The sequence below is a fragment of the Podarcis liolepis genome (assembly GCF_965112155.1).
Source record: "Podarcis liolepis genome assembly, chromosome: 6".
In the NCBI taxonomy this organism is placed as follows: Eukaryota; Metazoa; Chordata; class Lepidosauria; order Squamata; family Lacertidae; genus Podarcis; species Podarcis liolepis.
The window spans coordinates 74,265,897-74,278,633 of record NC_139559.1 but is presented as its reverse complement, the minus strand read 5'-3'; the positions used below and the strand labels follow the sequence as shown (position 1 = coordinate 74,278,633).

The 12,737-nt window shown below is 48.2% G+C and overlaps 1 long non-coding RNA gene across 1 annotated transcript in view; it reads right to left on the bottom strand.

Annotated features, from left to right (window-relative positions):
* The window catches only part of LOC310710368, a 79,327-nt gene extending 78,177 nt beyond the window's left edge, over window positions 1-1,150 (bottom strand). Inside the window, exon 1 of the long non-coding RNA XR_014527980.1 lies at window positions 979-1,150. This is a non-coding gene — a long non-coding RNA (uncharacterized lncRNA). The remainder of the gene's footprint in view (window positions 1-978) is intronic.
* Between the last annotated feature and the right edge of the window lie 11,587 nt (window positions 1,151-12,737).

Here is a 12,737-nt window from a genome sequence, read left to right as displayed (position 1 = left end):
TATTTTTGAGAAAGACATTTCCGATCACTGAAATTTGGACATGGACTGATTAAATATGGGTTTCCCACCCGTTCTTCCTAAGGCTCAGACAGGGGAGGGAGGGGGAGACCGTGTGTGTGTGTGTGTGTGTGTGTGTTTAGAACAGCATTTACACAGTCTGCCACCACCAAATTTCCTTGCAGCTTCCAGTCCGTTTGGGCTAGTTGTTAAAATATATAAAGGATGCAGAAAAAAGTTGGAAGGAATACACACTGTTTCCTCTCCTCTATTCTAATGAATACGCCGTTAATGGGGTGGGAGCAGGTTACACTACAGCAGCTCAAAAAACAAGTTAGCCAAAAGAGTCTTTTAAAAAACAAATAAGCAAACAAACAAACACGGAGCGCGAATATTATTTTCGTGTGAACGCGTTTTTTTTTTTTAAAGCGGACGGCAGAAGGGAGTTGAGCATGATATGCAAATTAGCGTGTCGCTGTCCACATACCTGGTGCTGAAACGGAAAGGTGAACCGCTCTAAAAGCGGAGACAATAGCCAGATAGGAAGCAAACAGCAAATTTATTACCAGGAATTGGGACGTGGTTCACTGCTTGCTTTGGAAGGGGGAGGGAGTGGAGACGGGAGGGGGGTGTCCCGTCCCTATATAAAGCCCACACGTTTCTCTTGCCAATGGCTGAAGCAATTAAGATTCTTGTCAGTTCCCACTCCTCCCTATTTGATTAGCAGAGAACTAAAAAAGAAGAGGGGGGTGCATCTAAATGACCGTCTTTAAATATTCCAGTAAACAATTAACCGTTTAGGATAATTCTAGAGTTGACTGGACCCGTGTCTTGAAAGTTTGGGTTAATCTCTTTAGAACAAACCTAACGGTTATGAATTAGATTAGCCTTGGAAAACGTAGCCTAAAGACAAACACACACACACACACACACACACCCATCTTTTGTTTCAATATCCATTAATTAAGCACCACTGCCTACCTACGCAGCAGTCCTGGGTCACAGCCACGTGCCTGAGCCTAATCTCCCCAGCTGCCTTTGTTATCATCCGTGTCCAACGATTGCCCTCTGCAGGTCAGCCTTCGAGTCCTCCCAGGCAAGGCTATTGCGAAAAATAAAAAAGGAAAAAAGGAAAAAAGGAAAGAAAGAAAGAAAGAAGTATGGCAGACGAATTGGTCGCTCGTTTTAGAGGCAGGTAGGGAACTTTACAAGCATTCCCGGAGGCTTAGCATTAGGACACTAAATGTTTATTTAGCACTGTATGTATGCGCGCGCATGTGTGTGTGTGGCCGCGCTTAGCATATTACACCCCCCCCCTCAACACACTCACGCTTGCTTATGATCTGAAGTTCTGTTCTTTCTGTTCTACTCCGCTAGTTGGGGAGTTTTGTGCTAACAATTTTCAGCTCTGCCATGTGCTGGAGTAGACCCCATCCTACTGTCCACAACTCACCCCAAATTGAAACCCGGCCAGGAACCTGACCCGCAGAAAATCTCTGGGCTTCAATTGGGTGTTTAAACACAGCAAGGAATTCAGTTTCTCCTTAATCACGAGTTTTAAGGTAGAGTAGTCATCTGGGGACTCACGGTTGCAAGTCCTAGAGAACGAGAATCCCTTGGCCAGTCAGAAAGGCGACTCAGACTACACCTTTCTACTTGGAAGTTGCACAGGAAAGATTGCTTAGTGCAGCTTAGATTCCTCTGAACGCACGCTAGCTCCCTCCCCCCCCAACGCCCTTCCCCCCTCCCCCTTTTATTGCACACATGACTAAAGGGGGAAACATTTTCTGCCTTTTCAGTACTGTATCATGAAGATTCTGAATGGAGATCCCGGCCCTTGTTAGTGACTGTAAAAAAAGAAAGAAAGAAAACCCCCAAAACCAGAGGTAGCTATTATTCTGGATGAATTATTCCACTGATAAAATGTGTGTTCGGTTGTGTAGATGTGCTTGTAGACTGGACTGGAAGGGTTGGGCTTTAGAGGAAAACCGATCCAATGGAGAGAGAGAGAGAGAGAGAGAGAGAGAGAGAGAGAGAGAGAGAGAGACAACAGCCCAGTTAATTGCCTCTTGATAAGGATCGTTTTATATTTCTGTAAAGAGGATTGTAACTTTTGATTCTCTGTCAGGTATGATTCCCGCAGTGATAGTTGGCCGCACTTCATACAGCGCAAGCGAAGAGTCAATCAATAATATGCAAAATGCCCTATTAGGAGATACTAAGGCAGACTAATTATTAATCGCTCGCTTAAAGGTAATTGAAGAGCGTTTGATTTGTCCTGTTTAAAAAGCATTAAAGGGGAAAAATCGGAGTCGTAGGCGTAAGATGGGGCGGGGAGTTGTTCTGTTTTGCCTTGGTGACTTGCATACATTTCCACGTGTGCAGTTGAGGAATCAAATATTTCTCAACAAGGTAAAGGGATGGGAAAGCAAGCAACGTCCATGCAAACCTCCCACCCACCCTTCTAAAAACAATAATGTTGTCACTGGGGTCTGGGGGATGAGGACTGCACGCCACTCCTCCTTCGGGAGACCATCGCTACGTGAAAATTCTTGTTAAAATTATTATTAAGGGACAGTCCCAGCTCAGTGACGTCACCTGACTTTGCACTGGGTGCCTCAACTCAAAAGTAAGGAAATGGCGTTGCACCGAAGGGGGTGGGGTAGCAGCTGTCATTCCAGGGCCCCAAAGGAGGAGTTGATGCTTTGATAGCCCAGCTCGCCTCTCCACGCCCCACCCTCCTAGGCAAAGGACAGAGTTGAAGATTTGCAATGCGAGTTGCTCTTTGCCCTTTAGAGCAATCGGGACGAGCTTCCTCAGATGAGCATATGGAGTGGCTGTCTATGACCACTGGGTGGTAAAGCTATCCACGTCGGGGGGCGGGAGGCTAGCCATACAATGCAAATCTGCCTCAATGCAGCTCTTTCTTTGGCTGGAGGTAACCAGCGACGTCCCCTTCTTCCCTTCTCTGGTGGTGATTTCCTTTCCATCTATCAAATCATCGTGGTGACAGCGGGATAAGCCAGGTGGTGTGCCATTCAGAAGCATGAGTGATACTCCCAGGCAGTTTGGGAGCTGAGGGTCCATCCATATTATAGCATACAGAAGATTCCCTCTGAAACTAGGCTTGCTAGCACCCGACAATGCTTTTTTGATGGTTCTGGTGTCATGGGATGTGCCTTAAATCAGAGATTGCCCACGTTGTGCCTCCAAGTGCTGTTGAACTACAACTCCCATCATCCCTGACCACGGGCCACCTTGGCTAGGGCACTGTGGTCCAAACACATGACTACCCTTGCCTTAAATCAGAAGTGGGAGGCCTTTGGCCCTCCATATGTTCATGAATTCCCTTCATCCCTAGATATAGGCCTAGCTTTCTGAGGCTGATGGGAGCTGTAGTTGACCCGGAGCGCCGAAGGTTCTCTTACACCTTCTTAACTCAAAGGAGAGTAACTCCGATGTAGCAGAAAGAACACGGGGACAGGAAGGATTTCCGTTTGAGATGGCAGAGTACATACTGCGTCCCCGTCTCAAGCCTCTCTCGTGCACACCCGTTCTGTACTTTCAGAGGAGGGCAGACTTCGGCTTGTCAGATCTTTGATTTTCACTAGAAGCCCATGATCTTACCAACCAGAGCCAGGTCTTTTAGAATTCCAAGACTCTGAGCACATTCGGAGCCCAGGAAAATGCTCTCAGTACCAGAACTGAACTGAGATCACCGTTCTCTTGCACAAAATTCTACGCCTGCCCTGGCTAGCTTTCTTCATTTCAGCAGCCTTATGTAGGTGGGAGAAGCCATTTTGTTGATATTGCTAATAAAAGGGAGTCAGAAACCCTTGGCGATCCACTGCAGGTCCCCAAGAGATCCCGACAAACATACCCCTCCAGGTGTTGAAAACTGCAGGACTGTAGATTAACCCAGTGTTTCCCAAACTTGGGTCTCCAGCTGCTTTTGGACTACAACTCCCACCATCCCTATCTAGCAGGACCAGTGGTCAGGGATGATGGGAATTGTAGTCCAAAATCAGCTGACGACCCAACTTTGGGAACCACTGGATTAACCGGACCCGAAATAGCCTTTTCTCAGATGCACCTGGGAGTTAATTAACTACCTTCTGTGAGTAGCGAATGAAAACACGCGCTCTGTGCATGTTCGGGAGCCTCCTCTCCCACATCACAACCTTCCACCAGGCATATGCTGCGGATGCTGAACCCTCGCGTTGACGTGAGGCTCAAGGAGGAGTCCTTTAAAGGAAGCCAAGGAGGAAGGAATAGCAAGGAGCCAGAAGGCAGGCCGCAATGCTGGCATGCAAGGAGTGGAAAAGCGATGTCCGTATCCAGCGATGGGAACACCATCAACCCTCGTGGTGATCTCGAGCCCAGCGTGCCCAGAGGAGGGAAAGCCCAACCGCCTCGAGATGCCGATTGATGGGCGGAGCCGCAAGCGCCTCATTGCCAGGCAACTCACGGAGCAGCTAAAGGGCAGCGCTCAAAGGCCAGCGAGCAGCACATCCCTCCAGTGGCAACGGGCGGGCCAACTCCGAGGCAGAGAGGGCGGGGCGGGGGGGGGAGACTTCCAGACAGGAGGCAAAAGCACGGGACGTGGCTAGCAGCGCTGAAGAGGAGACAGAAAGAGAGTTTCAGATCTACTGCCTGGATGCTGATCATCCTCGACCTCGAGGCTCTGTCTGCTTCTTTTGATCTCTCGTCCTCGCCTTTCTCCCTCTCCACCCCTCACATGCACGCGCACGAGTTCACCCTACGCCTGCCAGACGTTCCTTCTTTTAGAGGGAAACCCACTTCTGCTTCCCAGAACTTCTTCTTCTACTCAGAAAGTTGACGACGGTGGTGCTGCTGCCAAATTTTCACACGGTGGCTACTACCGCTCCCGGACAAGCCATCTCTGGGATAGCACAGCAGGCAGAGCATGAGACTCTCAGGGCGTTGACTAAATGATCCTCGTGGTCCCTTCTATGATTCTTTGATGATACTGTCAGCCTTCCGTGAGCTCAGTCGTCCATGCCCCTGCCCTTTTGATCATTTGTTTCTCTTTTCCCGTTTTGACGAACGAGGGCAAGGTTAGACAATGTTCACAGCTGGGCAACATTGACCAGAATTCGGGATTGGAAGGGATGCCGTCTAGAGAGCCTCTTTTGAACTAGGCCAAAATAATTCAGTGGGCAACCAAGTCACACCCAACCCAATAATCTTATCTGGGAGACACACTTGATCAGGGGTAGTAGGCACCCTAAGGACCAGGGCTGGATGCGGCCCAATTGCCTTCTAAATCTGGCCCGTGGACGGTCTGAGAATCAGCGTGTTTTTCCTGAGTAGAATGTGTCCTTTTATTTAAAATGCATCTCTGGGTTATTTGTGGGGCCTGTCTGGTGTTTTTACATGAGTAGGGTGTGTGCTTTTATTTAAAATGTATCTCTGGGTTATTTGTGGGGCATAGGAATTCGTTATCCCCCCCCCCAAAAAATATAGACCAGCCCCCCACAAGGTCTGAGGGACAGTGGACCCTCAGCACCCTGCTGAAAAAGTTTGCTGACCCCTGCACTTGATCCTAAACATGGCTTGCTTTCCGACATGTAAACATCTGGCCATTCCAAATGTATGATTTTATTTTATTGAACAGACTCTGGATCCTGCATAATTGTGAACCAGACCTCTTACACAGTTTGCCAGAGAGGTCCTTGTTTTGTATCTCTGTGTGCTTTAAATGATGCTCTTATAAGCCCTATCATAATATCAGCTGCAGCCAACCCTTTAGGGCAAATAGGCAAGGCTGGCACAAGACATTTTGGCACCTGAGGTGAACCACACAATGGCATCCCCCTCCCTGCCAGCGAAGAAGGAGGAAAATAGAAATCAACATCAGGGACAAAGGGGGGGGGAGAAAGGTCTCCATCAGGATCCACTGCCCTTGTGGATCCTGCCACCTGAGTCAGTTGTCCCACCTTGTCTCATGGGTGGGCCGGCCCTGCAAATAGGCCACCATCCTACCAACCTCAGCCAGCTCCACCCAACTGCCTTCTTATATTCAGTCCATACACAAGAAAAGCCTGCTGGATCAGGCCAATGGTCCAGCATCATGTTCTCACAGTGGCCAACCTGTAGAAAAGCAGCAAGCAGAATTTGGGCACAAGAGCCCTCTCTGCTCCAGTGGTTTCCAACAACTGGTTTTCAGAAGCATTGCTGCCTCCAACTGTGGCAGTTTCAAGACTGAGCAGTCCAAGGTGTTGGTAGGATGAGAGCCAATTCCTTGGCCTGAGGTCCCTTTAGCTCCCCCAGTAAAATATCCGAGGCCGCCCCCATGAGTTAATGGGCATTGCCATTCAAATGGTGCGTGCATGCTGCATCTTGTGATTGATTATGATGGGCTGGGCTTACAAGAACCCCCTGATATTTTATTCAAGTAGGCACCTGTGGTTAGTAGCCTTGAGTATCAGCTTAGTCTCAGTGTTGGCACTGCAGAAGTCAGCAGGGAGGAGGATGGTGGCTGAACTAGGACTCCTGGGCTCTGCCTGTCATTGGCTCTGCATACACTTCCTAATGGGCTCTCCCCTTTCCTCCTCTCCAGTTCCAATGCACACCTGTCATACAGCAGTCTGCATAACAGGGCGTAACGACCCATGACCCATGTTTGAACCTCTTTCTGGTCTATGCAGATGCTAGTAGAGGTGTGGCCTGTTTTGACTCAAGTACCAAGTCGGCAGAGTAGCCACCAACCCAGGGGTGCCAACTTGAATAAAATATTGGAGGGAGGGGGCCAGGTAAGGCTTGTCCCGCAGAATCGATCACATAACATGGTGCACAGACACCATTCAAATGGCAATGCTCATTAACTTTGGGGCCCCCTCAAATATTTTATTGGGGGGGCAAAGACCCCTCGGTCCCTGGGAGTTGGCTCCTGTTCACCAGCCTATGGGCCCTACGCCTTTTAGGGGCCCCATGACAGCGGATTAAAAAAAAGAAAAAAATGATATTGAAAGAAAATTGCAATCAAGCTTTCTCAGTTCAATGTTATACCACTTGAGATTTCGACTGCCTACGGGTCTCCACAGGGTTTAATCCGGCCCTGGCGCAAGCCTCGCCTTCTCCTTTTTGACCCGCGTGGGGCTCATCAAACTCCCGCCTGCCTCTGCACACACTTCCAGCGGATCGTTAATTTCCTTTGTGCGCTGGTTTCCAGCAGACAGCTACTGATTTACGCAGCACGGGTGACTACGATCGCACGCACGCATACACGTGTGTTGTTGTTGTTTTTCGGTGACCCGGCAGCGTTTGGGTCTCTGAAGGAGCGCTTCTCGTGGAGAGAGCGATGACACGTGTACATTCCCAAAGGACGCCTGACTCGTATCTTTTTGCCAAGCAGAGCAAAAGCATGCCCAAGTAAAGGGAAGCTCCTTTGAAAGCGGGGACTTCCCTTCCTTCCCTGTGGACTACCTTGCAAGCGGGACTGGGTGGCCGGTCTCCCTTCCTAACCGGTTCAAGCGACGCACCCATCCCGCCTGCTTCGAGCCCAAACGGAACTCTGTTCGGCAGAGCGAAGGAGCCCCCTGCTGGCCAGACGGCGTTAGGCGCACAGAGGAGAAGCTTGCTTACAAAGAGCCTGGGCGGGTCCGCAGAGTGAATGGAGCCGAGGCAGTCTGGGCTGTGAGATGCTGGACAGAAACCCATAGAGCTCGTTGAGGGCGTCAGCCGCCGGCTCCCCCTTCCCCCGCCTTTTTTGTGTGCAGCTTCTGAAGCCTTGAAGGAAACACTGAATTAACAGAAGGACGGTTGTGAGCAGAAATCCTAGATTTCCGTTGTTAGTGGCCTTAGATGAGCGTTTTTAGGATTCATCAGCCTCATACTTTGGGGTACGTGAGGGTACAGGTAGCAATGCAGCCCTCGTACATCTATTTTAATTTTTTTTAAATCCTCTTGAGAAATAAGTGATATTGCAGATCTCCCCCACACACACTTTTGGGTAGGTAAGTTTGTTTGTTTTCCTTAGAGAAGCAGCAAGAAGTTCATATTTTCCATATGCTCCAATAGTTCTTATGTTGGACACATCTTTTTGTTTTGTTTTGTTTCTGTTGTTAATGGGAAAGAGCTTTATTTGTTTATTTGAAAGGATCTACTGATTTATGGGAACTCTGGGAAGTCATTGTCTTTGGTGTTAACCTTAGGGCTGCAAACCTATCCCCTCATTACTGGTCCATTGAATTCAATGGAAGTTCTTTCCAGGCATATGTAGTTAGTTAGGCTTTCAGCCTAAGACAGAGTACACAAAATTTGTTTAAGGCACATGACTTTCCCCAAAGAATCCTGGGAATTGTAGTTTGCTGGAAATCATAGGTCTCTGTGGGGTGAGCTATGGTTCCTAGGAGTCTTTGGGGAAAGTAAAGGGACCCCTGACCATTAGGTCCAGTCGTGACCGACTCTGGGGTTGTGGCGCTCATCTCGCTTTATTGGCCGAGGGAGCCAGCGTACAGCTTCCGGGTCATGTGGCCAGCATGACTAAGCCGCTTCTGGTGAACCAGAGCAGCGCATGGAAACGCCGTTTACCTTCCCGCCAGAGTGGTACCTATTTATCTACTTGCACTTTGATGTGCTTTCGAACTGCTAGGTTGGCAGGAGCTGGGACCGAGCAACGGGAGCTCACCCCGTCACGGGGATTCAAACCACCGACCTTCTGATTGGCAAGTCCTAGGCTCTGTGGTTTAACCCACAGCGCCACCTGCATCTCTAATGTGATTTAAATGTGCCTGAAATGTATGGTGTGCAGCCATGGAGCTACAGCCCCAAGCCCTTGCCTTCTGCTTTCTCTGGTTTGGGCTTCTTCGACTTGAATTTAGCTTAGATCCATCCCTATGATTTTTGCTCATGTGACTAAACAGAATCTCACCTTGTTTAAACTTTGCGTGTTAACCAGGAATTCCAAACCGTTGTGGTCTGAGTGTCACAGTAGCCTTTCTCCTGAGATAGGAAAACATGCAGCGTGTGGTCCAGAGTGTGAGATGTGAGCAGTGAACTCTTCAGTTCAAATGTTAACATAGCCAAAAACTCCCTTGGCAGCCTTAGGCAAAAAGCCCCCACTATGTCTCCTTCCCTTTGTAGCTGCAAAATGAGTATAATAATACCTGCACCCTTTGTTATATTAAGGTAAGGATTACAGGGATAATGTGTGAGAGAAGCACTGGACAGTTTTAAAGCTCTGTGTATTGCAGCAGTATGAATTTACCCACTCTCCTGCAAAATAGTAGCTCGCTAAGTAAGAGTTGCACTGCGTTTTTGCACTAGCCATTATGGCTAGCCATACTGGCCAACCAGTCATGTCCATCGTGGAAATAGAAGATTTTAGGCTAAAGGGGAAATTGACACCTACTAAGCCGGCAGGCAGAGGAGGAATGATCACTCAATTTCCTCAGCACCATCACCGCTGGTCAATCAGTAGTATGGTATCCATTCCTGCCAACCTCTCCTGCAAACCTAGAGAGCAGGAGAGCTTTCTTTAATGCTGCTGCGTGTCCCTGTCCCTCAAGGAAACCCCCTGGAGGTTTTGAGGTCCGCCGAGTCCTTGCAGAGCTTCCAAAAGCTCCCCCACCGCTCGGAATACCCAGAGGGGTTTTTCCGCACTTCTTTGATGGCCTCAGCTAAACCGGAAGCCGACACCTGTGACTCTTAACCAGTCTGCCTCATCTCTGCCTCTTGGCTTCCCTCTCCCCTTCTCGTGCTTCAGCTTCTCCCACTGATTCTGGACTTCTTTGTCTCACAGACTCTCCCAGCTCAAGAAGCCCTGTTATCTCTTCAGCTTCCAACACCTCCTCTTCCTTGTCTTCTCCCCCTGTCCACTCATCATCATCCCACCACCACTCCCCAGGCTCTGAGCTTTCTTCCATTGATGGTTCCTTCCACCATTCCCTTGTGTTCCACCAGTCCATGACACCAAGGCTGCCCAGACAAGAATGTGGCCATCTAGCTGAATTTCCCCTCTCAACCCTATTTTAGCATCTCAGGACTTCTCCATCTAATTATACCAAGCCTTGTTTACCTTCCAACCTCTCTTCTAGTCTAGAATCACTACCCCAGTCCCCTGGCCTGCTAGTCTCTCTCTCTCTCTCTCTTACACACACAGCCCCTCCTCCTGACCCCAGATGTTATGTGTGGCTGATTATCACCAATAAGTGTTGGGAAACATTTGACTCTCATCAATGGAAAGTCTTTCCACTGTCAGTTGCTATCAGCTCAGCTGTGACTGAGCTGAAGTACACAATAGGCCGGTGGGGGGGGGGGGGAGGTCAGATATGCTGTCCCAAGAGGTTGATATGATCAAATCCTTTTAGCGAAACAAGCATTTGCTTCAGCACATTTGATAGTACTGTGTTTGACAGCCTTCTCTTCCTTGCAGACAAGTGGTTTGAAGAAACACGGACCAACAGCTACCGTGAGCCTTTTTTGGGGGGGGGTAGGTGAAGATATGAGTGGATCTCTGTCCATGACACAGTATTACACTGACACGGTCTCAACTCTCTCCCTCTGCCAAGCACCAGAATGGAATGGCTGATCCCACAACGCAATGTTAATTCAGTTGTGATTAGGCCCTGTTTAATCTGTCTGGAGCTAGGCAGTCATATTTTATCTGGGTAATTTCATCTCTGTGAAATGTTTATTCTCCACTTGTGAGATCTGCTGTTGGATGGTTTCTTCTCATGTGATCAGTGTTGCATAAATTGCCTCAGATGTGTTATACATTGCTGCAAATTGGTGCTGTCACCAATTAAGAGCGGTGGACTTGTAATCTGGTGAACCGGGTTCGCGTCCCTGCTCCTCCACATGCAGCTGCTGGGTGACCTTGGGCCAGTCACACTTCTCTGATGTCTCTCAGCCCCACTCACCTCACAGAGTGTTTGTTGTGGGGGAGGAAGGGAAAGGAGATTGTTAGCCACTTTGAGACTCCTTAGGGTAGTGATAAAGCGGGATATCAAATCCAAACTCCTCCTCCTCTTCTTTTCTGTGGTGGCATCCGTCTTGTGGAAACCCCTACTTGGTTACACCCAGAAGGGAGGTGGCTCTCACAGGTATGACAGGAAGTCCTCCCTGTTGGAGCTGCATTCCTCTGTGTGGCCATTCTAGCAAACAGGAAATGTTGGACTTAACTGCTCTGTGTGTATATCCCACACTAGTCCAGCATCCCGTCCGCACAGTGGCCAATCAGATGCCTGCAGGAAGCCTACAAGCAGGACCTGAGCACAGAAGCATGCTCTCCTCCTGCAGCTTCCAGCAACTAGTATTCAGAAGGATATTGCTTTCGACTGTGGATGACGGGCTGACGCATGTCAAATGAGGAAGCCTGGCAAGCCAAATTAGGCCTATGGGTTGGCCGCTCTAGTAGAAAGAATCTTCTGTCTGATACAGAGCGATAAGGGAGAGCAGGAAGGGTCTTGAATTTGCCCATCCATCCACAGTGAGCACCTGGGCCAGGCAACCATACAGGTTGCCTGCGCACAGCCTCCTCCCACTACGCTGATCTACCTTGCATATGCCTTTGCATTTAATTATAGTACTTATTGCTCCATTTGGTTCTGTTCCATACCGATTGGCACGTGCAAACCTGTTGTTTTCTTTTGGTAAATGCATTTCTACTTGTTTAGGAAGTGCATAATTGGTCAACCAAGTCCCTGGACTCTGACGATCTCAAACAGCTGTCATTTATTCTCCAGCACTAAATGACTTTACCCCATAGGTGTGCCTTGCGAAGTGTTAACTCCCCCAGCAGTGTGGACCATGCAGAAGTACTTTACAATGGAATAAGCTGCTGTTTGATAGTGTGGGTGCGAATTGCCGTGGCACTTAGAAAACCATACCGAAAGAGGGCCTCCATCAGTAAATAAGTGCATCCTGCTTGATCCCCTTTAAAAACCGCGTTCTTGGTGATAAAAGCAAAACATGTAGAACATCAGAGGCAAACATGCTGTAATTGAATTCTAGAAAGCAAGCGTTCCTCTTGGCTAGTATTCCTACAGGCCTCTTCAAAATATGGAAATATATTGGTGTGTCCTGGAAAAGGCAAAGGGGAAAAAAACCTTCCTAAAAAAACAACAACCCCCCCCCCTACAAAATCCAGCAGTTTTGGACACTTAGTTGACATATGTCTCATTATCTGACAATGAGTGACAGGAGTCCGCCGAGAGATTTAAAGTGATGATAAAGGCAGCAAGGCTTCCCAGAAACACCGAGTCTAGTTCTTAATAGCTACATGCTTCTTTACATGCATCCTAATAATTTGACATTTATAATTCACTGTGCTGCTGAATTCCTTATCGTTTTCGTACTGTCAGCTCCTTCACATTTGGAAATAAATGTCCTTCCTAATTATTACGTGTAGTTGAACTCCTAACATTCTTTTTTTAATCTACCTTGTATTATCCACCCCCCCTCCATCCCATGAACAAAATGGGAACTAGGAAACTATTAATGCTCAGTGCCCTTTCATTAAAATTTAAACTCACACCAGTCTTAAATGTCATGCTAAAAAAAAAAAGTAACACAGCTTATAGCTCATTAATGTTTGTTAGTAAAGCAGGGCACATGCCACCGTTTAAATCATGCTTTCCTTTATTAAGGACTGAAAGGAAGTTTCCATGACCCATTTTTCTTCTCATCCAAAGAGACTGTTGTGTGCCGCTCTTGAAGTAATCATCGCCCTTGCTAACCACCTCCTTCTGTGTTGCTGACTCTCAAACTTTGGG